Genomic DNA, 27,783 nt, shown 5'->3' with positions numbered 1-27,783 from the left:
GCAAGGCATTGTAAATCAGTGATTTAGCCTATAATTATGGTGCAAGTGAAAACATATATTCTGCCTATAATCATGATCCTTAATTTATGTAAATTTCCTAGATTAGTTCCTTTGTATAGGATTTTCTTATTTTAGCTATTTAGTACACCGTATATAAATAGGATCTTTGTATACATTAGGACACATGGTTGTTTTGACAACTCTTTTATGAAATACCAATATTAGCAATCATCAAGTGTACATGGTATCAAAGTGTGGTTTTGCTTTGATCCTTGAAGAGTCATTTTAAGACAATTCTGATTGTCTCACTTTCAGCATCAATAGCACCCCTGGTGATTGCTTGCTTCACCTGCAAGAATTGCTGAATCTGCTTCCTTTGGTTTCTCCACTCCAAGTGTGATCTGTACCTTGCTTCTTGTAATTCTATGGATTGTGATAAATTTGATACAATAGCTGTTAAGTTTAATGGGAGGAACTATTCCCTATGGGAATTTCATTTTCGTATTTTTATTGAAGGCAAGGAACTTATGAATGTTTTGGATGGTTCATTAAAAGAGCCTACAAATGATAAAAAAAAAAAAAAAAAAAAAAAGCAAAATGGAGAGTCAATAATGCTTGAGTTAGTACTTGGATTTTAAATTCAGTTGAGCAAGACATAGCTTTAAGCTTGAGACCTTTTAGTACTGCTAATGAAATTTGGGTCCACTTACAGAAGTTATATTCTCAACCAAATCATGCTAGATTGTTTGAAATAGAATATGAAATTGCTGGAATTAATCAAGATGATAGGGATGTACGGACATTTCACTCTGAACTCATAGGATTATGGACTGAACTTGATATGGTTTCTATGAGTCTTGTTGACAAATCAGCTTATGCAGATTTAAAGAAAGAAAGGGACAGAAATAGGGTGCTGCAATTTCTTGTGAAGCTTAGGCCAGAATTTGAGAATATAAGAGCCACTATAGTCAATCTTGGGATCACAGATTTTGATTTAGTTTTGGGAGAGATATACTCAAGGAAACTCGGCTGCAAACTCAAGCTAATTTAGATGCAAAACTAATAATGTTGATACTATCTTTTTTGCTTCTTGTAGTAGACCACCAATGAAGAAAATGACTAGGAAAAATGGAACTGTTCAATGTAGATTTTGTGGAGAAATGTGGCATATACAGTCTCATTGCAAGAAGAGGAATGTGTGCAATTACTGAAGAAGAAGGGACATGTGATACTTGAGTGTCGTCTCCTGCAAAGGAACAAACACAACCAAGCTGCCTTATTCACTTCAAATGGACCTGCAAAGCAAGAAGTGCCCAATACCACTAGTATCAATCTCACTCAAGATGATATACAACAAATGATTCAATCTACTTTACAATCAGCTCTTCTAGGTGCTATATCCTCTGCTTTCTCTGCTGCTGGTTTATTAGGTAGAAAAACTCAATCATCTCCTTAGTTTCTTGATTCCGGAGCCTTTAATCATGTCTAGTAAAAAACAATTTTTTTCTAAACTTCAACCATGCTCACCAAATGGTATTGTCATTACTGCTAATGGAGAACAACTTCCTATTAAGGGTGTTGGAACTCTTTCTTTGGCCTAGTCTCTACCGCTCCCTAATTCTCTTTATATTCCCACATTAACTGCAAATTTGATTTCTGTTGGTCAGTTGGTTGATCAAAATTGCTCAGCTAATTTTTCTCCTTCTAGATGTGTTATACAGGAACTGCAAACTGGGAAACTGATCACGAAGGGGCATAAGCAAGGGCAATTTCCCGTTGGACCTGGATATCCCTTCTCCGCCTCATTGCGCCAAAAATTATTCTGTTCCATTTTGTCATTCTGTTTCTTTAGCTTCCAAATTTTCATTAGCTAATAAAAAATGGTGTCTTTGGCATCGACGCTTTGGACACCCTCCTGACAATAGGCTCAAACTCGTGTAATTCCAGTTTTCTTCCTGAAAAATTAAGCATTCCCGTTGATTTACTTTCTTTGAAGTGTGAAAGTTGTTCTATTGTTAAAGCTACAAAACTCCCTTTTTCTCATAGTACTTCTAAAGTAGAGGAACCATTTGAGTTAATACATGCTAATTTATGGGGTCCATCTCCAATTTTATCTCAATTGGGCTGTAGATACTTTGTTCTTTTCATTGACCATCATACAAGGTACACTTGGGTATACTTTTTGCGTGCATAATCTGATCTGACTAATGTTGCAAAATCTTTTTTTACTATGATTGAGACACAATTTGGAAAGATTATTAACAAATTTAGATCTGATCCTGGTGGAGAATTTTGTTCTTCACTGCTTAATACTTTCTTTCAAGAAAAGGGAACCATACCATAGCAATCATGTCCACAAACATCTGAACAAAATGGTGTGGTGGAAAGAAAAAATCACCGTGTTATTGAACTTGCCCATACCCTTTTACTTGAATCTTATGTACCACCAAAATTCTAGGTTGAAGCTGTCCATACAACAGTATATACATCTCATCAATAGACAGCCAACTCCAACGCTTGATAACAAATCACCTTGGTTTTGTTTATATAAAAAATCCCTTGATTATTCTTCACTTCGTGTTTTTGGATGTGTGTTTTGTTTTATTACCCCCTCATGAATGTACCAAATTATCCCCCAAAGCTGCCAAATGCGTGTTTCTTGGTTGTAGTGATAAACATAAAGGATATATATGCTATGATTGTGATGTAAAAAGGATACCCATCTCCCGTCATGTCACTTTTTTTGAAAATTCAATCTTTTTTTCTTCATCTCAAGCTTCTTATCACCCAAACACTAATGAGCCTATCTCTTTCTTACCTTTTTTTCCTAATGATTCTCTAACCTCTTCATTAGAAGTTGATCCAGGTTCAACGGTGACTCAACCTATTATACCTCAACCTGATCGTCCTTTAATTACTCCTGAATCCACTCCAACCTCACCAACACAGTCACCATCAACTCCACCACCACGACGGTCACTTCGTCTCAGCCTTGGCCATCCTCCAAAATCGATATGGTTACTCTCCAGAGCGGTATGATCCTTCTACTTCTTTTTTTAGCACCCTTGAATCTTTTCCTATACCTTCTACCCATAAGCAAGCAGTAGAGCATGCTTGTTAGAGACGTGCAATGGAAGAAGAACTTTTGGCTCTTGAAACTAATCATACTTGGGACTTAGGTCCTATCCCAATGAATGCTTTATTGATTGGTAATAAATGGATATATGCTGTTAAACTTAAGCTTGATGGTTCTCTTGACAGATATAAAGCAAGGCTGATGGCTCAGGGGTATGGAATTGATTATGAGGAGGCATTTTCTCTAGTAGCCAAAATGACCACGGCCCGTACTCTTTTTGCTGTTGCTTCTGGAAAACAATGGCCATTACATCAAGTGGATGTCAAAAACGCGTTTCTTCATGGGGACTTGAAAGAAACTATTTATATGAAGCCTCCACTTGGGTACTCTCTTTCAAATCCAGATATGGTATGTAAACTTCGAAAATCTCTTTATGGTCTCACACAAGCCCCTCGTACATGGTTTGAGAAATTTTCTTCTACCATTAAAATGGCCAACTTTCAGCAAAGTTCTAATGATCCTTCATTATTCACTTGTCATTCTTCCAAAGGAATTATTGTTCTATTGGTTTATATGGATGATATGCTTATAACAGGAAGTAACGGGGAGGGAATTCATAAATTCAAGCAATTTCTGCAGTCCTCATTTCATATGAAAGATATTGGACAAGTGACTTATTTTTTAGGTTTGGAAGTTTCTCACTCCCCTGCTGGTCTCTTTGTCAATCAACATAAATATACAACAGATTTGATCAAATTAGCCAATCTTACTGATGATCAAACTTGTTCTACACCTATGGAACCCAATCCCAAATTAAAAAGAGATAATGGGGAACCCATATCTGATCCTACTCTCTATAGAAGGCTTGTTAGTAGTCTTATCTATCTTACTACCACTAGACCTGACATCTCATATGCTATCCAAGTGGTGAGCCAATTTATGTTTGATCCATCGAAGATTACATTTAACCGCTGTTCATTGTATCATCCGCTACCTGAAAGGAACAATGAGGCAAGGCTTATTCTTTCCTTCGAATTACTCATTACAACTTGTGGCTTTTGCAGGTGCAGATTATGCAGGTTGTCTCGACACATGACGATCAACTACTGACTGGTGTGTTTTCTTAGATTTAGTCCCCATTTCTTGGAAATGCAAAAAACAAGATGGAGTTGCAAAGTCATCTACTAAAGTTGAATATGGCTCCATGTCATATGTCAGTTTAGAAGTAGTTTGGCTCCATCCACTACTCTTGGATTTTGGAGTTTCATCTGATCAACCAACTTCTCTCTATGCTGATAATATAAGTGCTATCAGAATAGCTACGAATCCAGTGGATCATGAACGTAGTAAGCATATTGAGGTAGATTGTCATTATATTTGTGAACTTGTACAAGATCAGACTCTCCACCTTTTTCATGTTCCTTCTCAAGATCAAGTTGCTGATCTCTTCACAAAATCGATGATACATGCCCGTCATGATTACTTAGTTGCAAATTGATGCTATTTGACAATGTGCATCAATTTGAGGGGGGATGTAAATTAGTGATTTAGCCTATAATTTGTTTGCTGGTTTACAATCACCGCAAGTGTACAGATTGCGAACAAGTAATATAGTAGTGAGTAGAGTATTGTTTCCAAGAAGACCGTGTTGAGTACTAAACTATAGTGACTGTAATTATCTAGATGATCAAATTGTATAGAACTAGTGATTAAATCTAAATTAAAAGAAATAAAATCTAAAATAATTAACAAAACTTGAATATTAATTAATAAAAACATTCTAGAGCTAGGGATTCACACTTCAATCAATTATAGAATCAATCTAATTCATTCAATGCATGGGAGATTATTACTTTGAAGGAAATTAATTCAAAGTTATCTTAAGTCCTCTCTCAAGGCACTCAAGGTGTATTTTAATTAATCTAAACCCTGCTTTCGTGGCGATTAAATTAATTAAAACCCATTATGTTCTTTGATTAATTGTTAGATCCACATAGAATTTCAGCCTATTTCTAGATCAAGAATCCTAAGTTCAAAATCTTGGTTTTTCAATATTAATCTTCACATTTCAGTCCTTCAATTAATATATAGAATCAATACTAAGGTGAGTACCAACACCTAATATATTAAATAAAATCAAATAAGATCCATAATTAAATTGAGGGTGCTACATCCCTAACCTTAGAAAAAAGAAACTACTCACACATGGTGAGTTTTACAATTAAATTTATAAAATAAAGAAAAGACATGAGAAAAAATATAATGAAAGAACCCAGATGGAGAATTACAACCTTGGACTTTTGAAACTTCAGTTGAAAATCCCTTCTAGCAATCTTACAGATCTTGTTTCTCCTTTGCCTCTTCTAAAGTTAATGTGCATTCTTGAATGTAAATTTTTTCTCTCCCTCAATTCTTGACTTATTAAATTTATATCTGCTGTAAAAACTCTTATTTCAGAGTCCTAAAAGCTTTAAAAGTCCATCCAGCCGAATTGGAAGGAAAAAAAGTCGAGTCAGAATTGTAGTGTTACACGCCCCGTGTAGCTTTCTGTTGCTTTGTTTTTCGAGTTTTCTTCTGTGCAGAAGGTTGCATGGGGTCTAGGAAATTACACAGGGTAGGCTACATGGCCCGTGTAATGCATCTGGCTCTGCATTCTTCACGTTTTGACCTCAAGATCTCTTTCAAACTCGTCTTTGGCTCTAGAATCACATAAAAAACCTGATAAAATATAAAAATAAAAAAATTGGATTGAATTAACATGTTTTCCAAAATACTATTAAAAACACTTAAAAATAAGCGTCAAAGACGCTAAATGCTAACAAGATGCAATGAATATCAACCCTAAATGTCTATATAATTTGACTTCATCATAATTATGCATTCTTAGCCTATAATTATGGCGCTGGTCAAAACATATATTCTGCCTATAATCATGATCCTTAATTTATGTAAATTTCCTAGATTAGTTCCTTTGTATAGGATTTTCTTATTTTAGCTATTTTGTACACTGTATATAAATAGGATCTTTGTATACATGAGAACACACGGTTGTTTTGACAACTCTTTTATGAAATACCAATATTAGCAATTATCAAGTTTACAGGCATATGAGATAGGGAGAGATTTAGTTTCTATTTGGAGTTTTGGGTTTTTGCTATCATATTGGTTCTACTTTATGTATATCTTGTAGGCTCTTTTGGAATTGTTTGGAATGGTGGTTCAAGGTCTTTCTATGTGAATGAAATATTTCATTTAATTGTAGTCCAATTGGTGATTTGATTTGAACAACAATGAAAACAGAAGGCTCATGAGGCGTTAGATTTTCGAGGATGCTTTTCCACGCACCTACTACTGCAGTTGTTAGTCTACTTGTGCAACCTTAAAAGCATTCTTTTTTGGAGCTCAATGGCACTATTACCTGAATTTTCATGCAAAGATAGGACATTTTATAATTGGTAGTTGCATCACAAATTATTTTATTTAAATATCAAGAAGTTAGATTGTGTATAGTGTTGAAGTTGCTGGCCATTTGTAATGTCTTGGTATTTTAGTGTTCTTGGTGTTGTAGCAAGGTTTTCCTATCCTTTTTTATCTAGTATTTTAGTGTTCTTAGTCCCTAAGGAATTTGGTTCAATCCTTCCAAATATAGCCTTTATAAAAATGTCAAGGAATAGTTTTGTCTTTTGATGGTAATCTTCCTTCTTCAATTGGTGAGATAGGAGGACTATCTTTTCTAGATTTGTCCATAATAAGTTCTCATAAGAGTTTCTGGAAGTTAGTTTGCGAATTGTACCGATTTAGATATATTAATTCTATCAAGCACCAATTTTCAAGGGAACATTTTTCCCAAGAATATGAACATGAGAGACTCGAGGGTCTTAAAATGAATAATAACAACTTCAGTGGGATGGTTGTAGACTAGTTGAATAGTCCATTCCTAACTGTTTTGGACTTATTCAATAATAAGGTATTAAGTGCAATTTCGATTTAGCTATGTTAATCTGAGCATTCTTGAAATTTTAAAACTTTCACTTAATAGTTTATGTGGTTTATGCCTTCTTACTTTAACTCTTCAACTTTGCGATTCTTGTTTCTTGAAAAGAATAGTTTAGGTGGTTCTATACCCCATGTGCTTTCTAAAATTCGTAACTTAATGGCACTGGATCTAAACGACAATAGGTTACCTAGAAAAATTCCACCTTGGATTGGCCAGCTTTCCAAATTGTGAGTTCTTTTTGTTATAGTAGGCATGCAAATCTAAGGCATGTATACAAATCGCACAATTACATAATATAGAAAAAAGAAGAATAACACATGATTTAACGTGGTTCGACCATGAGGTCTGTCCACTGGCAAGACAAGAGGAAAAGTTTCACTATGATGAAAAAAATAAGATATAATCACTCAGAACTCTCAAATCTTAACTCCAGTGTATTTCTCAAATATCTCACAATTCTACCGTAAATGGCAGAATATTATAATATTTATAATGGTCTTTGAGAAAATCTATATATATATATATATATAGAATAACAAATATAATTCTTTTGGCAAATAACAAAGTTATTTACTAATCCCATCAATAATAAAAAATTATTTTATTTATAATTATTAATTTTATTGTTGTGAATTGAGATGAAATAATATAATTTAGTCAGTGCTTTTAAATTCTAAAATTCAACTCATATTTGTAAGATTATCTAAATCTATTACTTTTCTTTATGCAGAATTTTCAACTTTTAAAAGTTTAGAGATTTTGAATTTGGAGCACAATGAATTAACAGGATGTATTCCTGAATATATGTGGACTCTACCTTTTCTCAAAGTATTATCTTTATCCAACAACAAACTCAATGGCTCTTTGCCAAATCAAAGTAAGTAGCGAAATTCCAATTTTGTTATTATCAATTGCAATGATTTTGTTACATAGAATGGAGATGATAATGTTATTCTTTGTTATATAGGTTTGTATGGCTTCAAGAGTCTTAAAGAGTTAGATCTCAGATTTAACAAATTTAGGGGCAGTCTTCCATAATGCCTTGACAATTTGACATCTCTCACATTCTTAGATGTGTGTGGAAATCAATTAACAGGCCATATTCCTTCATCTTGGCCAGCTAACCTTAAATGTATTAGTCTTAGCAATAATCTTTTTGAGGGCTTATTCTCTTTCAATTTAATTGCTAATTATTCTACCCTTGAGGTCGTTCTATTAAGTGGCATCAACATTGCATTTGATCAAAATAGTTAGATTCCAACATTTAAGTTAAAATTTCTTATAATGCAAAGTTGTGGTCTTGACAGTATTCCTGAGTTTCTCTTTCACCAATTCAAATCGGAAGTACTCGACTAGTCTCACAACAAACTCAAAGGAAGGTTTCCTAATTGGTTGCTTGAGAACAATAGAGGATTTGAGATCCTAAATCTTATGAATAATTCTTTCAATGGCTGGCTTGAAGAAATTGGTACAAAGATGTTTCCGAATATGGGATATCTTAATTTAGCCAAAAATTGTTTTCAAGCTTATTTTCTTTTTTCTGCTAGCGATGACTGCAAATTGAGAGATTTAGATTTGTCTTATAACAACTTCTCAAGGGAAGTACTAGAGAAACTACTTTCAAGTGTTTGTGATCCTTAATGAAAAGAAAGCACATTTTGTTTGTCTTTGATTTCGGATCCCTTATACCATAATGTGATGGAATGTGATTAGTTACTTATCAGCTATAAGGGGAATTTTATTGCAGAACATCATTGTCAAGAGTATTTTTCAATTCTAATTTGAGGAATGTACCAATGAAACTTGGAGGTAAAATAACAAGTTGCCATAAAAAAGAAACATTAAGTAGAGATGTGCAATTAAGGTTTCTATGGAGCCAATAGAATAAGATAGGTTGTAAAAGTTTTGTTAGAATCTAAGTCCAATTGGAATTAGGAAGTATAATTAGTTTAGGAAGTTTAGTAGCATTTAAATTATGAAGTTTAATAATTAGAGTCCTAGAAGGACTAAGTTTTAGTGGCCTATATATATGAATAGTTGGTTGGTCATTATATGGAATGTATTGCAGAGAGCCCATAAAGTGGAGAGATGTGTTGAATTTCGTGAGTTTTGTTTGATTGATTTTGAGGGTAAGAAAAATAATTAGTGATTGTAATTATTTTTTCTTGATAGTGGATTTGTTTGGTAGAGTAGGCTTATGGCGAACCACGTTAAATTTTGTGTTCTTTATTTTATGTGGGTATAGTTTTTTACAACAAGTGGTATCAGAGTCTGGTTCGAGATGTCAAAGATGGCAAGCACAAAATTTGAGGTGGAGCCGTTCGATGGGAAAATAATTTCAGTTTATGGCAAAGCATCGTGAAGGATGTCCTTGTGCAACAAGGATTAATTAAAGTATTGAACGATAAGAAACCAGCGACCATGAAAGATAATGATTGGGAGGAGCTTCAACAAAGGGCTGTGAGTACGATTAGATTGACGTTAGCCCCAGATGTGAAGTACAATGTCTTGAAGGAGACATCGCCTATTGTATTGTGGAAGAAATTGGAGAGCCTATACATATCAAAATCACTCACAAATCATTTGTATTTGAAGAAGGAGTTGTACCAACTCAGAATGGATGAAGGTATTGATGTGAGGGATCATCTTAGTATTTTTAATAAATTAATTACCCAATTGACTAGTGTTGGTGTGAAGATTGATTAAGAAGATAAAACTCTCTTGCTTTTTAACCTCTCTCCCACACTCTTATAAAAGCTTGGTGACAACTCTAATAGTTGGGAAGGAGACTTTGAAGGTGGAGGAGGTTACCACAGTTATCTTGGATGATGAGAAGTTCAAGAAGACAGATAGTGGCAATGAAGGTGGAGCTTTTGTTGCTAGTTGTAATTGTGGTAGAAGCAATTCACGTGGAAATAATTGGAAAATGAATAATAGATTGAGTTCGAGACCATGAGTAGACCATGAAGATAGAGAATTCTATTACTGTCATGAGAAGGGCCACATTCAATAACATTGTATGAAGATGAAGGAAGATCTTGTAAAGTTTAAACAATTAAAAAGGAGCCGTGGAAAAGAAAAAGAAGGAACTGCTGCAATTGCAATGGATGATGGTATTGATAGTGAATGTTTGAATGTAGATGATGATAAGGAAAAGGCAAAAGATGAATGGTTAATGGATTCTGCTTGCTCATTCCATATTTGCTCAAAGGAGGAGTGATTTGATGTGATTGAAGAAAAGAAAGGAAAAAAGTGAAGCTAGCCAATGGGAATAAGATGGAAGTTGAAGGTATTGGAAGAGTGAAGATCAAGCTGCATGATGATCAAGTAAAAGTGTTCGATGAAGTGAGATATGTTCCTAAATTTGAAAGGAACTTAATTTCTTTGGGTAAATTGGATTCTTTGGGTTATGGGTGTTCGATTCATGGTGGAGTCATGAGAGTTAATCGAGGTGCTCTTGTGATCATGAAGGGGGAGAAGATTTGTACAAAGAATCTCTATAAATTGGAAGGAAGCACATTGATTGGAAGAATGCAAATGGAAGCAAGAGGCAACATCAACAATCAAGAGTGCAAGGAAGTACCCAAGAGAAAATTGATTTTTGCAGAAATTGTGAAGACTAATTCCATTTGACTTAGAGGTGGAGATTGTTAGAGTCTAAGTCCAATTGGAATTAGGAAGTATAATTAATTTAGAAAGTATAATTAGTTTAGGAAGTATAATTAGTTTAGGAAGTTTAGTAGAATTTAAATTATGAAGTTTAATAATTAGAGTCCTAAAAGGATTAAGTTTTAGTGGCCTCTATGTATGAATAGTTGGTTGGCCATTATATGGAATGTATTGCAGAGGGCCCATAAAGTGGAAAGGAGTGTTGAATTCCGTGAGTTTTATTTGAGTGATTTTGAGGGTGAGAAAAATAACTAGTGGTTATAATTATTTTTCCTTGATAGTAGATTTGTGTGATGGAGTAGGCTTACGCCAAAAATTTTGTGTACTTTATTTATTGTGGGTGTAGTTTTTTACAAGTTTTTTGCTGCTTTATTGAGAGTGTAAGATGCTTTCTATTTACTGTTCTTGAATGCATGTGCTTTAATAATTCACTATGGACTTCTAGGGTGATAAATGTTTTTCAGCTTAGGGGTTGTGCTTTACCAGTCTTGTGTCAAGGAATCATCTGGAAGTCAGTCACCTCACCACTCCTTTGATGATTCAGAAGCATCTAGGTGTCTTGTTCGACAAGTAATTAAAGAGAGTTTGACCAAGTTGGATGAGATGCCTGTTGCTTCTGAAAGGTCCATTAGATGGGAACTGGGTTCATGTTGGATGCAACATCTGCAAAAGCAGGAAACTCCATCAGATACTGATTCTAAGCACTCTGAGGAGGATACTGAGACTGAGCATGCTGTAAAAGGTCTTGGAAAGGAATTTAAGTTCTTGAAGAAGAGGGATAAAAAAACTAGTATGAATGGCACCCTTGAGAAGGAAGAAACTAAAACTGGCCCCTGCAGACTAAATGTGGGAACTGATGAAGGACAGCATAGCAATGGAGATTCCAACAGTGAGAATGAATTGAAGGAATTGATTTCTGAAGAAGCCTTCTTCCGTCTGAAAGAATCTGGAACTGGCCTTCATTTAAAGGTTTTTGAAAGTCTCTTTTTCCTTATAAATTTTTTGCTTGTTTCTGTCCCTGCCTGTAGTTCTTGCAGCACCAAATTTTTTCTGCTTATCTGTTGGATTTACTTCTTGCAACAGTCAGTGGATGAGCTTATTCAAATGGCATATGGATATTATAATGAAATTGCTTTGCCAAAGCTGGTAATACTTTGTTTATACAGTCAATTGCTCTAGGACGATAACTTTTATGTGGTTTTGTGTATGATTTATGATCTAGATCTCATGCATCATTTAGGTAACAGCCTTTGGCTCGCTAGAACTTTCCCCTGTTGATGGACATACACTGACTGACTTCACGCATTTAAGGGGACTACAGATGCGCTCTCTGGGCCGGGTGGTAAGTATTCTGTGTAGGCGTGTTGAGTTAGTATGTGTCTGACTCTCATATTATATATCTGTATGCTATATTTAGTGAGTTCTTTTTGTGCAAACCAGCTAAATCAAAGCATATCATACAAGTCATAATATTTCTCTGGAAAGCATACTTCCTGATAAATATTTTGGTATCTTTAACTGTTGCAATCCTTTGAATATATCCTTATGTAGTGTAAAATCCTTTTGGAAAAGAGTTATTTCATTGAAGATTTTCATGCTTTCATATGTTTTAAGTGAAATATTCTAATTTTATTGGTTCTGATCTTGTTGTAATCAGGTCGAACTGGCAGAGAAGCCTCCTCATATACAATCACTTCGTATCCATGAGATGGTTACTAGAGCTTTCAAGCACATAGTGAAAGCAGTTATTGCATCTGTGGAGAATGTAGCAGACCTATCTGCAGCCGTAGCTTCATCCCTAAATTTCTAAATTGGATCAGGTAATATGGAAGATAAAGACCAAAATATGAAGGATGATTATATTCTCAAATTGCATTGGTTACAAACGTTACTTTCTAGAAGATTTGGTTGGACATTAAAAGATGAGTTTCTCCACTTGAGAAAGTTATCAATTCTTCGAGGACTTTGCCATGAGGTACCCCTTTTTAAAATTGATTTTGGCTGCTGAATATTTTTGAAATGTGGTTCTCACTAATAATAATTTTTCCAGGTGGGGCTGGAGTTAGTTCCAAGAGATTGTGATATGGAATGCCCAAACCCTTTCAGGAAATTTGACATCATCAGCATGGTTCCTGTGTGTAAGGTTGGAGTTCGTCATCTGTCAATCTGAAAATTTCATTCTTAGTGAGCTATTAGTAAATTCAATATGAATGAGGTATTTATGCTATGCTGTACAGCATGTAGGATGCTCTTCAGCAGACGAACGAAATTTATTGGAGTCATCCAAGATTTCTCTTGATAAAGGAAAGCTGGAGGATGCTGTTAATTATGGAACAAAGGTATTAACTCATTCAATGGATACATAAATGCTACATTAATCCCTTTAAGTTAGACACTCATTGTTCTCATAATATGTCTATTTACATTGAAGGCACTAGCAAAGATGATAGCTGTATGTGGTCCCTATCATCGGACTACTGCAAGTGCTTATAGTCTTCTAGCTGTAGTTCTTTACCACACTGGAGACTTTAATCAGGTAATAAAACTTCTCTGCCATGCATCTGCTTTAGTTTTAGGAATTTGATTTGGGTCATTCTTATTTCCCTTCAAGCAAAGGCATTTGTCTAAATCATTAGAATTATTATTTCCCTTGAAGCATAAAATGGTGCATTTAATTGTATATGATTGGATGTAAAAAAGATTCCAAGTTCTTAATATCTCTAATTATAGAATGGCCATTCAAGAATCAGAGTAGATCTCAGAAGTTACTGCAGTGTGTCAGTTTCTTATTAATATGGTAGGTGTTTGCATGTTTGAGCATCGATGCAATTTAGTTCAAAATATTAAATGTTTTAGTTATGTGAAATTATCGTGAGCTCTAACTATGTTTATAGGTGGGTTTCCACCATTTTGATTTTCTTTTTGGCATCTCCAGGGATTGATTGAGGATATAACTGCTAGTTAATTTATTTTATTTCTTTTACTTTTTTTAGGCAACTATATATCAGCAAAAGGCTTTGGATATTAATGAGAGGGAACTTGGGCTTCACCATCCAGATACAATGAAAAGCTATGGAGATCATTCTGTGTTTTATTATCGTCTTCAACATATTGAGTTGGCTTTGAAGTAAGTAAAATTGAATATGCACTGGAATTTTTTCTTTGGGTAAACTACAAAAATTCCCGGGTTTTGTTCTGACATACATTTTCTTTCCTCAACTTACACTTTAGTCTTTCATGTATAAGACATTTTTTTTTTCTTTTAAATTACACTTGTCCCTGTTATTTTAAACTTACTACAATTTATTCCTTGAAATTTTAAACTTTGATCACACTTTAAGTCCCTGAATTGTTACATTATAAACACTTTACTTCCTCAAAATCTTGCAATTTTTTTTACTAATGGTAGTATAATGATTAAATTAACTAATTTTCAATCAGTAGGGGCAAAGGCATATGTTAAGCCAGGTCTTTAGTAATTTACCTTTTTCTTTATTTGCCAATCATCTTTGCACATTTAATTACTGAATTAACTAGACTATAATTAATGATGCCAGAAAAACAGAAGTTCTTCAAATGAACTTCATTGTTGAATCTGTCCCTTCACCCTCATGTTGTAATTAATTATTTCAATGAGAACTGTTTTTCTGCTAGATGCAATTTTTTGATTGAATAAGCTATGTGGTTCTAGTTTATTCTTTTAATTGAGTTCCTGTAAAATTTTTGTCGTTTGTTTTTTGTACTTCATTGGCTCCCTTGATTGGTCCTAATTTTTTTGACAGATATGTGAACCGTGCTTTGTTCCTTCTTCATTTTACCTGTGGACTGTCTCATCCTAATACTGTTGCTACATCAACGTGGCTATGATGGAAGAGGGCATGGGAAATGTTCATGTTGCTCTTAGATTTCTGCATGAAGCTCTAAAGTGCAATCAGGGATTATTAGGAGTGGATCACATACAGGTTACCCTCCCTCCCTCTCTCTCTCTCTCTCTCTCTCTCTCTCTCTCTCTTACAAAAACTTTGAGTAAACTCCTGCATGATAATATCCTATTAAGCTAAACTTTTTATAAGAAGGAATGAAGGCTAATTTTTGTTTGCTTATTTGCTTTTTGTCTGACAGACAGCTGCAAGCTACCATGCGATAGCCATAGCTCTGTCATTGATGGAAGCATATTCGCTCAGTGTTCAGCATGAGCAAACTGCACTAAAGATAATTCAAGCAAAACTTGGACCAGAGGATCTTCATACTCAGGTAACCTGAAAATGCATGGTCGTGATCTATGTTGACTTGTCCATCAGTGTCCAGCTTTGGTTTCCAAGTGTTTAGACTAGCTGAGTTCATGACATTCACTATCACTGTGGATTGTCCAGCCCCTGTACCTTTTCCTTGGCCAGCTCTAAGGGCTGGGTAACATAGTGGTTGTAAAGAGCATTTTTTGTTTTAATGTCATGCAGTCTTGGCTACTCGGGATCAATCTGTTGGAGAAAGTGATATCTGATACTGATTGAGGTGCTGCATTTTCTCTTGCAGGGTGCTGCTGCATGGCTTGAATACTTTGAATCCAAGGCTCTAGAGCAGCAAGAAGCAGCACTAAATGGAACTCCAAAGCCAGATGCATCTATTGCAAGCAAAGGTCACCTTAGGTATTGATATGGTATTCTCCACATTACTTGTTTTTAGATACCAAAATCTGTGACCCTTTGTTGCAGTGTATCAGACCTCTTGGATTACATCAGTCCTGATCAAGATTCTAGAGGAAGTGATGCACAGAAGAAACAGCAGCGTGTGAAGGTGGTATATATTGCTTTTGTTGGTTTGGTTTGCCAACACTTAAATGCCCTTTAATTTCCTTGTATGCTGCTGATGTGAGACTTGTTCCCACAAGCCATATATTCCAACAGCTTGTTTATTAGAACTTCTAAACGCAACTTGGTCTGACAGTTTCTTGTTAAGTCATCTTTTTCCTTGAATTTGAGGTCAAAATCTATTGGTCTGTTGCTAATTTTTCTTTTGAAGACTGTTGTATCCCACCAATCTAATGAAATTATCAGATAATCAACATGGAGTTGTTAAGTTCAGATTGGCACCTGGACATCTGTCCAATCATCTTTTTATACAGTTTCATAAACGGCAAGAGTTACATCAGGTTGACCTTGGTTTGCCCATAATTGAGGAAAAAAAAAAGAAGGGGAAACCTGACATTGTATTGAAGTTCTGTAAATTGGAGTTCCCTAAAAACGTGAAATCTTGGATTGTTGCTTTTGCTGAGCATCTTAAATTCCTCAAAAATGTCATTTGAGCAAAGTCGGTGTTGTCTACTTAATTTAGCATCTTCTGAGCTATCTAAAGTCTTAACTTTGATATAATAGTTCTGCTAATTAGAGAGAACAAAATAGCATCTGATCTTTCCTTGTATTAAAATTTGACATGCATTGCAGATCAATGATAAAGCCCCTCAAGGCCATCAAAATGAAATGGTTGAAGATGCCATGCTCCATGAAAGATTGGAAAATGCAATGTCTTTGGCCAGTGGCAACAAAGAAGTAAAGGTAGACATGGTTCAATATGAAAAATCAGAAGAAAAAGATAATGTTGTTATATACAGGCCCACAGTTGCAGTTGAAGTTGTTGAAGAAACAGCATCAGATGAAGGTTGGCTAGAAGCCTATCCAAAAGGGAGGTTGGGGAATGCTGCTGGCAGGAAATCAGGGAAATCATTTCGCCAGCTCAAAAAACAATTCCCCGGACCGTTATCAGCAACAACGCAATCAAATACACGTGGGTTGAGTGTTGTGGAGGATTCAATTAAACTGCAGGCAAAATCTTGTGTGCCTAAAACATCATGTTCTTCAGCAAGCCTCTCTGCTATGGCTTCTAAATCTATATCTTACAAAGAAGTGGCTGTTGCACCGCCAGGTACAGTTTTGAAGCCATTAATGGAGCCAGTAGAAGAATCAAATGAGAAAGAACCTGAAACCCAGACATGCAGCATTACAAATGAGACATCAATGGAGGAAATCAATACTACTTCTGTTGTTGATAATGTACCAGATGATGGTGAAACAGTTGAAAATCATGATCATGGAACTCGATCAGAAAAATCTAGATCTGAGCATGATGAGATTCCTATTTCTAATCAGGAAAGGTCAGATGAAACAAATGGAAGTAAGCTTTCTGCTGCAGCTGAACCATTCAATCCAGGAGCACTCTCTGTTGTTCACACATTAAACTCGGTTTCTGGGACAAGCATTTATGATGTAAGAGCTAGTCAAAGCATGCTTGCATAGCCAGGGGCGCCTCCACTTGCTGCTAGAGTTTCTTGTGGACCTAGATCACCACTGTCCTATAGAAATGCAATATCATACCGCATGAAACAAGGTTTGCTGAAATATCAAACTCCCATGACAATGCCTTCTAGGAGCATGAATTCACATGCACCTGAGTTTGTACCCAGGAAAGCTTGGCAAACAAATCCTGGAAATAGAGATTTAAGTGTTCCAAATGAGTCAAACTCTATGCTAGAAAAGAGCAAGGCAGAGCAGGAGTTATTAGACGAGGAATCCAGCAATAGAGTCAAAGATGGTAGTCCAAGAAAGACCAGCTGTGAGTTTGAGAAGGCGGAACTTGCAAGGCAGATAATTCTAAGCTTTATTGTGAATTCAGCTCAGCTCAATGTTGATTCTGGAAGTAAGCCTGTACCCAGCGAGAAGAAGTTTGAAAGTTCTTCGGATGCAATTGCGAATGAGAGTGCAATTATAAAAGTCCTCTATGGAGACGAAGAAAAGACAGACCAGGTTACTCAGTCAAATGAACATGAGCAGTCAAGCAATAGATGTAAATGATAAGAAAAATGATGATGGTGAAGGTTTTATTGTTGTAAGAAAGCGGAGAAGAAACAGGCAGTCCACAAATGGGGTGACCGGGTTGTACAATCAACAATCAATCTGTGCTTCTGTTCATTGAAGATAGAGAAAGAGAAAAAGAAAAAGAAAAAAAAAAAAAAAAAAGAACAAGAAGCATATGTGAAAAAAAAGGTCGTCCTTGTTATGCTGTTCTTGTGATCTGACAAAGCTCTTCGCATCACCTTATTACACAATAGAAAAGATTAAAGGACAATGCAGAAGTGAAGTTCTTATCATAATTTGTATTTAATTTTATTGGTTTTCATTCCATCAGAGTACTCTCTGTAAAAATCTCAATTTTCTCTTGTTCAGAGATTTTGTTTGATCAATAAAAGGCTAATCGCCAAGTTCCATGATTTCCTTCTTTGTTTCATGCTCAATAAAGGCTAATCTGAATTCTTGCACCTTTGATGTGTGTCACTGTGATTGAGCGGCTAGTGGAGTGCCTAAACCACAACTATTCACTGATTGTTGATTCTCTTGAATTATGTTGACCGGTAAATTGGCTTCCTCCGTAGCTGGACCTGGTTAAGAAGACTATGGTCATCTCAAATGTTGACGGTATGCAGTAATTTTGTGCAGAAGCCACGAGAAGAATGTAGCAATTAACAGAGCTTAACATAAAAAATTATGCTTCACGAAATTGGCCTTCATGGCCATGGTTGCTTGATTTACTTGCCATTTGTGGTTCTTGAATTTTAATTTCTTTGAGCAGTTACGAAACAGAGTATCAACAACAGCTGTGCCTAGACTCCTAAGTTGTAGACCTAGAAATAGATATTCTAGTTGTGGTCACCCCTAATTCATTCTTAGGTGAAATTAGACATATTTACTAAAAATAATATTACCTCCATCTATTTTTATCAGTGGCTTTTGAATTTTGCATGGTGATTAAGAAATGATTGAATAAATCACTTTTATAAAAACGTACTAATAATGGACTAAATTACCCTTTATCTCATCTAATTATCTCTTATATAAATATTTATTATATTTAATAGAGATATAAAATTAAAAAAAAATAATAATGTTGCATAGAAAATGCATCAGATAATTTAAAAAAAAATTCAAAAATAACAGATAAAAATAGATGTAACACCCCTGATTTTTTATATATTATTATTGGGCTTCGTGTAGGTATCCTCAATTCGCGGAAATTCGACAGTTGTCCGGATCTGTGAATTTTCGGCCAGACAGACCAGCTACCGGAAAAGTCTCCGAATTGGATCAAGGTTTTGGCTACCCCACCATTGTCAGGCATCCCGAGCGCGTTCCCGAAGTCGGAATCGGCAAAGGTAAACCCGAACCTTTTTTTGTAATTTTCTAGTGCTTAAATAGGATTAAAAATCCATAAAATATTCGTGGTAGCTTAGAAAATTATGATTCTTTTTGCAATAGCTTAGTAATATTGCTAAGGACCGCGGGGCAAAGTTTTAGAATTTTTAGAGCTTGTTTGGGCAGTTTTTGCAAAAATGATCAATAATAAGGACTAAATTGAAATTTTGCGTATTGTGATGGATGACGGATTTGATGGGCCCAGGAGGGGCTGTGTGATATGATTGAACTGTGGATATATGGATTGTGAGTATAGAAGTGTGTTTTGAGCCCTTTTGCAGGATGGGTAGGTCCTAGGTATAGGGGAGACTCTGCCGGATTTTCGGCACGACTTAGGACGTAATTGGTCTTTTTCTTTGTTTGTATTGAGTCAGATTGTATTAAATAATTGTAATATAATTGTCAGGTGAGCCGGGACAGCCTTCTTCCTCCGCCCAGCCGCCTCAGTGACCACCGTCAAGTCTGTGAGTAGAATATTAATTTTAATTGTAATTTCGATATTATTATATGTTCAGCATGCCCATGCATCACTTATATGCATATATTTATGTAGTTAAACTCTAGGCACGATATATGATGCATTGATAAATGTTAAAGTGCCATGTGTGTTGTTGTGGTAATTTGGAGCAGTGTGCGTGCGTTGGCGTGAGTATGATGTGGTGTGGACTATGGATAGGACGGGTAGACACGGCTTGAGTTCTTCGCTGGGACCCGGTCCTTCGGGGTAGACACGGCTTGAGTTCTTCGCTGGGACCCCGATTTGGTATTTAAGTGGAAGTCCGAGCTGAGTTCTTCGCTGGCACCAGGTTGGATTTAAGAGAGTCAGATAGGGATCAGCTCCCATATATTATGATTGATGCTACAGGGTGCGTGAGTGCTCCAAATTACCTTTTTGATGCCATGATGTGAATATGATGTTGATGTTGCATTTCATTCCACAGGTTGCATGAGATTTAGATAGTTATAGAGATTATAGTTAAGATTGATATTTTACTCTCTGAGTCGAACGCTCACTCCTGTTCAAAAATTTTTACAGGCCACAGGAGGATATTTTTGAGGTTAACCTGCTTTCTCCCTCGCAGGTCATTTATTACTGTTTGTATAAATGTGTTAAATCTTAGAATTTCCGCATGTGTCAGAAATGTTTATTTGAATTGGGTCTGTAACTAAAGTATTAATTTGGGACCTGTAAACTTAATTTGCTATGCATGTTGGATGGATTGGATGAGGGAGCTGAGCTCCCATTTATTATTATGTTGATGAGTATATGGAGGGTGAGCTGAGCTCCCCAATTGACTATATATTGTGTTTACAGGTCGGGTGAGTCGAAAACTCCCCGTTGGTAAGTCCATTTTATGGCCGGACTCTGTCCGTTTGTTTTTTTGAAATTGGGCCCAAATGGGCCTTAGAATTGGGTAAATGAACAGTTAAGGCTTACTACGGGCCTCGGGGGCTTTAGGCTGGCCCAGGTCCTAGTGCCGGTCCGGCCCATAGGTTGGGTCGTGACAAATGTGGTATCAGAGCTTAGGCTCCAGATTCATAGGGAAAAATTATCTAAGTGTTGGGAAGAGTCTACTAGGAGTCACATGCGGAGTATAGGATTCTGTTTTTTCTTTTCCTGTAATTCTTTGTTTCTAGATTCTACGTTATACCTCGGGAAATATAAGATTACCTCAGTTAGTGTCTTGATTTTCGTGGAGTACACAGAAATGTGAAATAGAGTTAGTAGACATGTGAGATCTATCATGAGGATACGTACTCCAAGAAATGTTATATTTTTGTCAGTATGGGTTTAAATGGTGTGCCCATTTCGTGTAAGACACGAGTACATAAAAGTGAGTCTTAAAAATGCAGTTGCCTAGATAAGGATGAGGATACCACTCTTGCGGTCATCGGTAGATGACCCAGTCGAGAATAAGTTTGTGATAATAGAAGATTCGGAGAGATAAGAAATTAGGAGACCTAGTCCGTCAGACGTATCGTAGTAACTATACAATGTTCTCGATGTCCGCTCTGTAGCTGCAGATTACGATGCAGACATGAGATTATTGTGTAGAGCTGCGTACTTCCACTGTAGTGCTTATGATGAGGATGTTGCGAGCGGTCTGCTGTTTTGTACAGATAATACGAGCGAGTTTTATCTCTGCAGAGAAGTTGGGAACTCCTGGTTAAGAGTCTAGAGCTAGAATATCGAAAGGTCACAGTTGGGTGGTAACTAGAGTCAGTGACTCAGTTATCCTAGCATGAGCTAGAGTTACAGTAAGAGTTGCCATCAGACCAGAGGTTTCGGATTAGTTGCAAAGTAAAGGTGACACCTATAGAGTGAGATTATCTAGTATTCAGTATGGAATTTTGGATGGTTTTTGCAGTATGACAAACATTTTGCTTAGAGCTTAGTGAGAATAGTATACCTTGTGTGTATTAGTATGGAATAAAGTACAACCCTACTACCTAGAGAAGGTCGAAATTATGAATTGATGATTTACAGAGCTATGATATAATAAAAGAGACATTAATTTGACATGGTTTTGGGCAAGGTGGTAAATGTAGTACCTTTGTTGCAGCAAGTTAGGGTATAGTCCTATCTTTTCAGAAGGGATTGAAGGTTATTGCTGATAATGATGACTTATGGAATAGTGTCCCAGATGGGACTGTAGAGTGTGGTAGAGAATAGTTGGCTCGGGTATCCTGCAGAGGATACAAGTTTCATTATAGGAATCATATATAATCAGATCACGATGGATGTAAATCCTTTGAATTGGATAACGGGTTTGGGTGCCCGGAATCTTAAGTTTTGGCTAATTGAGTAAACATGGAAAATAATAATAATAATAATAATAATAATAATAATAATAATAATAATAATAATAATAATAATAATAATAATAACAAATAAATAAAATTACTGCAGAATCAGTTCTCGAGATAGTAAGGGTATTATGTAAGCTAAAGGATAAGAATAGAGATCATACAATAAAAGTATGACTGTAATTTGCTGAGTTCCTTTCTAATTTCAAATTATTCAAAACAATAGTATAATCTAATTATAATAGTCTTAAGAGTAATAAATTAGCGAAGATAAATCACAGAAGGCCAATGGATAAAGAAAGTGCAGAATGAAAGTTTGGGCAATTGATTGCAGATGCAATATAATCTAAATGCTAGTGGAAGTACTAGCTAGAGTGGTCAAAGGACCAAATCGAGTATAGCAGACATATGATAACGTGGTAGAGACTCTGAAAGATATAGTTAGCAAGTACAGCTGTCATGTTAGGAAGAAGAATGGAACCAGGGATAGAATAGTCAAGTTCTATTTTGGGTAAGACAAAGGAAATAAATGAAAGGACAACCTAAAGAGCGCATAATAAAAGGAACAAAGTTAAGATATAGGATAGGCTAAGTGTTATTCTTGGCAAGGAGAATGACAAGGATGGAAAACCCAAAATGGGACCACATTAGTGAGAAAAGTGATGGAGGTATGTAATACAATAATAATGAGTAAATGTTAGAAGGTGTGCGATGGTATTGCGGACTACCTAAATAGGTAGAGAAAGAGAAGTTAGTAAGCAGTAAGTTGAATAAAAGTCAGTCTAAGGGATCAAATAGGTATGATGAGAGGAAAAGAATGATAGATAATGACACATAGGTTTTAGGTTAGACTTTTGAGATAGTGAGAAGGTAGTTAGAGGTTCGTTATGAATGTCAGGCAAACATTTTTAGTGTGATCAACAGAATCACTTTGTAGTGAAGTAATAACGACAGGACAATAGTAGGGGTAGAACGAAAAGTGACAAGTCTGGATGGTTATAAATCACTAGAAAGTTCAAGGATCAAATTAATGACCCTAGATAAGGGTGGAATTAGTGTTGGAAGAATTTATTAGTGAGAGAAATCTTTCAGGAATCAACAAAAGTTAAGGGCACAATATAAACTATAATAGATATGAATCATAGGTCGAGTATAAGTAAAATTAATAAATTATAAAATATTATGTCAGGAAGGACAATGGTACGATAAAGGGTTCATACAGATGATATCTTATAGGTAAAGGACAATTATGCTAGGAGATGACGAAATTTGAAGAGAAAGACCAAGAAACATAGGTTAAACGTTGTTATATGGACAATTGGGCGTAATTGAATATAAGAGGATATTTTTCTTTCTTTTCAAGTTTAGCTTGTGCTTTTGGTTCTAGAAGGTTATATAAGGAACAGAGACTGAGTCAAGGAGACCGAGTTATTTGAGAGTTTGGTAGGCACCAATTCATATACAATTTCCTGATATGAGAATGAGAGTAAGTGCATACCTAGTGTTAAGTATGAAAGGACGATCAGAGTAATGACAGGAGTTAAATTGAGTTAGCTACTAAGGCTTGCGACTGTTTTAAACCATGAGCTAGATGAAGTACTATTTATGGATGAGTTTCAATAGATGAAATTGTTGCTGATGGGTAATTTGAGGTTGAAGTTTAGAAAGCTATGGGCAGTATATATGATTATATTAAGGAGAATGAACACGTGAAGTATCTTGTTTGGAATTAAGGCATGACACATATTTCCTACAGCCGTGTTAGTTCAGATGGAACTTATAGTTTATGGGGCTCATATTCATCCAGGATAAGCAATTTCCTACTAAGGCTGATAGGGAATGATAATGTTCTGATAGTTAAGTTGGAAAAAAGGGGATACAAGAAAAAAAAAAATTTCTATGGGTAATTATAAGTGTTACATAAGGTGAAGAATGTGCTGGTAGGAGTAAATCATAGGGTTAGAATTCTTGAAGTAATGAAACTAGTATTCAAGATAAGACTAAGAAATAAAAAGAAAGTTAAAGTTGATGATGGGATAGACATCTTTGAAGGAAAAGGTGTAAGGATGAGATAGGACTAAAATTAAGGAATAAGTACAGCAGGTTGAAATGATACCAACAATACCAAAAATAGGAAAAGGGAAGTGGATAAGATGCAAAGAACAGGAAGAGAGCTCGATAGAGTCAGTTATAATGATGAGGATAAGGAGTGTCTAACCACTGCCCCTGTGTTAACACTACCTATGAGCGGTGAAGGATACACCGTGTACTGTGACGCCTCCAGAGTTGGCCTAGGGTGTGTTTTGATGCGGAATGGAAAAGTAGTGGCTTATGCTTCAAGGCAGCTGAAGAGGCATGAGCAGAACTATCCCACCCATGATTTGGAAATGGCGGCTGTAGTCTTTGCACTAAAAATCTGGAGACACTACCTGTATGGTGAAGTGTGCGAGATATACACCGACCATAAGAGTTTGAAGTACATCTTCCAACAGAGAGATTTAAACTTGAGACAGAGGAGATGGATGGAGCTTCTGGAAGACTATGATTGCCCCATCCAGTACCACCCTGGGAAGGCCAATGTAGTAGCAGATGCTTTAAGCAGAAAATCTTCTGGCAGTTTGGCGCACATTTCAGCAGAGAAGAGACTGTTGATTCAGGAGGTACATGAGTTGATGGATCAAGGTTTAATCCTAGATCTTTCAGATGAGGGGGTATTGTTGGCTCACTTTTCAGTGAGGCCAGACTTGAGGGACAGAGTTAGAGTTTCCCAGCACAGAGACCAACAATTGATGAAGATCATAGAAAGAGTACAGCAAGGTGAAGGTGGTGAGTTTGGATTTGCCAATGATGGCGCCCTAGTGCAAGGTTCTAGGATATGTGTGCCCGATGTGGACAATCTCAGAAATGAAATCATGCGAGAGGCACACTATACACTATACAATGTCCACCCAGGCTCCACCAAGATGTACCATGATGTGAAAGATAGCTATTGGTGGAAAGGCATGAAGAGAGACATAGCAGACTTTGTGTCCAAGTGCTTGACTTGTCAGAAGGTGAAGTTTGAACACCAGAGACCGTCAGGGAAGCTGCAAGAGCTCCCTATCCCAGAATGGAAGTGGGAAATGATCACTATGGATTTTGTGACTGGGTTGCCTCGTACCACGCGAGGATATGATTCGATATGGGTAATTGTAGACCGCTTGACCAAATCAGCTCACTTCTTGCCTGTGAAGACTACATATTCTGTGGCACAATATGCCCGGCTCTACATTCAAGAAATAGTCAGATTGCATGGAGCTCCGGCTTCCATAATATCTGACAGAGGGCCCCAGTTCACTTCTCGGTTTTGGAGAAAGTTGCAGGAGGCACTTGGCACACGCTGAACTTCGATGCGGCTTTCCACCCTCGCATGACGGACAAATCTGAAAGGACAATCCAAACACTGGAAGACATGCTTCGCATGAGTGTCTTGGATTTTGGAGGTCAATGGGATGAGCAGCTAGCTTTGGTGGAGTTTGCCTACAACAACAGTTACCACTCCAGCATAGGGATGGCACCCTATGAGGCACTATATGGAAGAAAGTGTAGGTCTCCTCTGTGTTGGACAGAAATGGGGGAAGCGAAGGTGCATGATGTAGACCTAGTGCAGTACACTTCAGAGGTAGTTCCTTTAATCGAGGAACGATCAAAGCAACTTTCAAGATGGCGTAAGAGTTATGCAGAACCCAGACGGAGGGATGTGGAGTTTGCAGTGGGCGACTATGTATTCCTGAAGGTTTCTCCAATAAAGGGAGTCATGAGATTTGGAAAGAAGGGCAAGTTGGCACCTCAGTATATTGGACCTTTTGAGGTTACTGATAGAGTTGGAGCAGTTGCCTACCGGTTAGAGCTACCACCCAACCTCTCTCACGTTCATCCCGTGTTTCACATCTCCATGCTCAGGAAATACATTCCCGATCCTTCTCATGTACTGCAGTCGGATGTGATAGAGCTAAAAGAGAACTTGACATTTGAGGAGCAGCCTGTAGCCATAGTGGACTACCAAGTGAGATAGCTGAGATCAAAACAGATCCCTATGGTTAAGGTTTTGTGGAGGAGTCAGTCAGTGGAAGAGTGCACCTGGGAGTTAGAACGGGACATGCGTAGCAAGTACCCTTATCTGTTCAATGTATAATCATGTGCTTTATTCTGCCTTGTGTAAAATTCGAGAACGAATTTTCTGTAAGGGGGGAAGAATTTAACACCCCTGATTTTTTATATATTATTATTGGGCTTCGTGTAGGTATCCTCAATTCGCGGAAATTCGACAGTTGTCCGGATCTGTGAATTTCCGGCCAGACAGACCAGCTACCGGAAAAGTCTCCGAATTGGATCAAGGTTTTGGCTACCCCACCATTGTCAGGCATCCCGAGCGCGTTCCCGAAGTCGGAATCGGCAAAGGTAAACCCGAACCTTTTTTTGTAATTTTCTAGTGCTTAAATAGGATTAAAAATCCATAAAATATTCGTGGTAGCTTAGAAAATTATGATTCTTTTTGCAATAGCTTAGTAATATTGCTAAGGACCGCGGGGCAAAGTTTTAGAATTTTTAGAGCTTGTTTGGGCAGTTTTTGCAAAAATGATCAATAATAAGGACTAAATTGAAATTTTGCGTATTGTGATGGATGACGGATTTGATGGGCCCAGGAGGGGCTGTGTGATATGATTGAACTGTGGATATATGGATTGTGAGTATAGAAGTGTGTTTTGAGCCCTTTTGCAGGATGGGTAGGTCCTAGGTATAGGGGAGACTCTGCCGGATTTTCGGCACGACTTAGGACGTAATTGGTCTTTTTCTTTGTTTGTATTGAGTCAGATTGTATTAAATAATTGTAATATAATTGTCAGGTGAGCCGGGACAGCCTTCTTCCTCCGCCCAGCCGCCTCAGTGACCACCGTCAAGTCTGTGAGTAGAATATTAATTTTAATTGTAATTTCGATATTATTATATGTTCAGCATGCCCATGCATCACTTATATGCATATATTTATGTAGTTAAACTCTAGGCACGATATATGATGCATTGATAAATGTTAAAGTGCCATGTGTGTTGTTGTGGTAATTTGGAGCAGTGTGCGTGCGTTGGCGTGAGTATGATGTGGTGTAGACTATGGATAGGACGGGTAGACACGGCTTGAGTTCTTCGCTGGGACCCGGTCCTTCGGGGTAGACACGGCTTGAGTTCTTCGCTGGGACCCCGATTTGGTATTTAAGTGGAAGTCCGAGCTGAGTTCTTCGCTGGCACCAGGTTGGATTTAAGAGAGCTGTATAGGGGATCAGCTCCCATATATTATGATTGATGCTACAGGGTGCGTGAGTGCTCCAAATTACCTTTTTGATGCCATGATGTGAATATGATGTTGATGTTGCATTTCATTCCACAGGTTGCATGAGATTTAGATAGTTATAGAGATTATAGTTAAGATTGATATTTTACTCTACGAGTGACGCTCACTCCTGTTCAAAAATTTTTACAGGCCACAGGAGGATATTTTTGAGGTTAACCTGCTTTCTCCCTCGCAGGTCATTTATTACTGTTTGTATAAATGTGTTAAATCTTAGAATTTCCGCATGTGTCAGAAATGTTTATTTGAATTGGGTCTGTAACTAAAGTATTAATTTGGGACCTGTAAACTTAATTTGCTATGCATGTTGGATGGATTGGATGAGGGAGCTGAGCTCCCATTTATTATTATGTTGATGAGTATATGGAGGGTGAGCTGAGCTCCCCAATTGACTATATATTGTGTTTACAGGTCGGGTGAGTCGAAAACTCCCCGTTGGTAAGTCCATTTTATGGCCGGACTCTGTCCGTTTGTTTTCTTGAAATTGGTCACGACCCAACCTATGGGCCGGACCGGCACTAGGACCTGGGCCGGACCGGCAAGGCCCGTAGTAAGCCTTAACTATTCATTAACCCAACTCTAAGGCCCATTTGGGCCCAATTTCAAGAAA

At 36.8% G+C, this 27,783-nt stretch overlaps 1 pseudogene; it reads left to right on the top strand.

Annotated features, from left to right (window-relative positions):
- Positions 1-7,803: 7,803 nt before the first annotated feature.
- LOC131180866 (protein REDUCED CHLOROPLAST COVERAGE 3-like) lies at positions 7,804-18,513 on the top strand (annotated as a pseudogene).
- Positions 18,514-27,783: the final 9,270 nt, after the last annotated feature.

This window comes from Hevea brasiliensis, chromosome 6 (genome assembly GCF_030052815.1).
Source record: "Hevea brasiliensis isolate MT/VB/25A 57/8 chromosome 6, ASM3005281v1, whole genome shotgun sequence".
Classification (NCBI taxonomy): Eukaryota; Viridiplantae; Streptophyta; class Magnoliopsida; order Malpighiales; family Euphorbiaceae; genus Hevea; species Hevea brasiliensis.
Note: the sequence above shows the minus strand (reverse complement) of the source record. Positions and strands in the feature narration are given on the sequence as shown.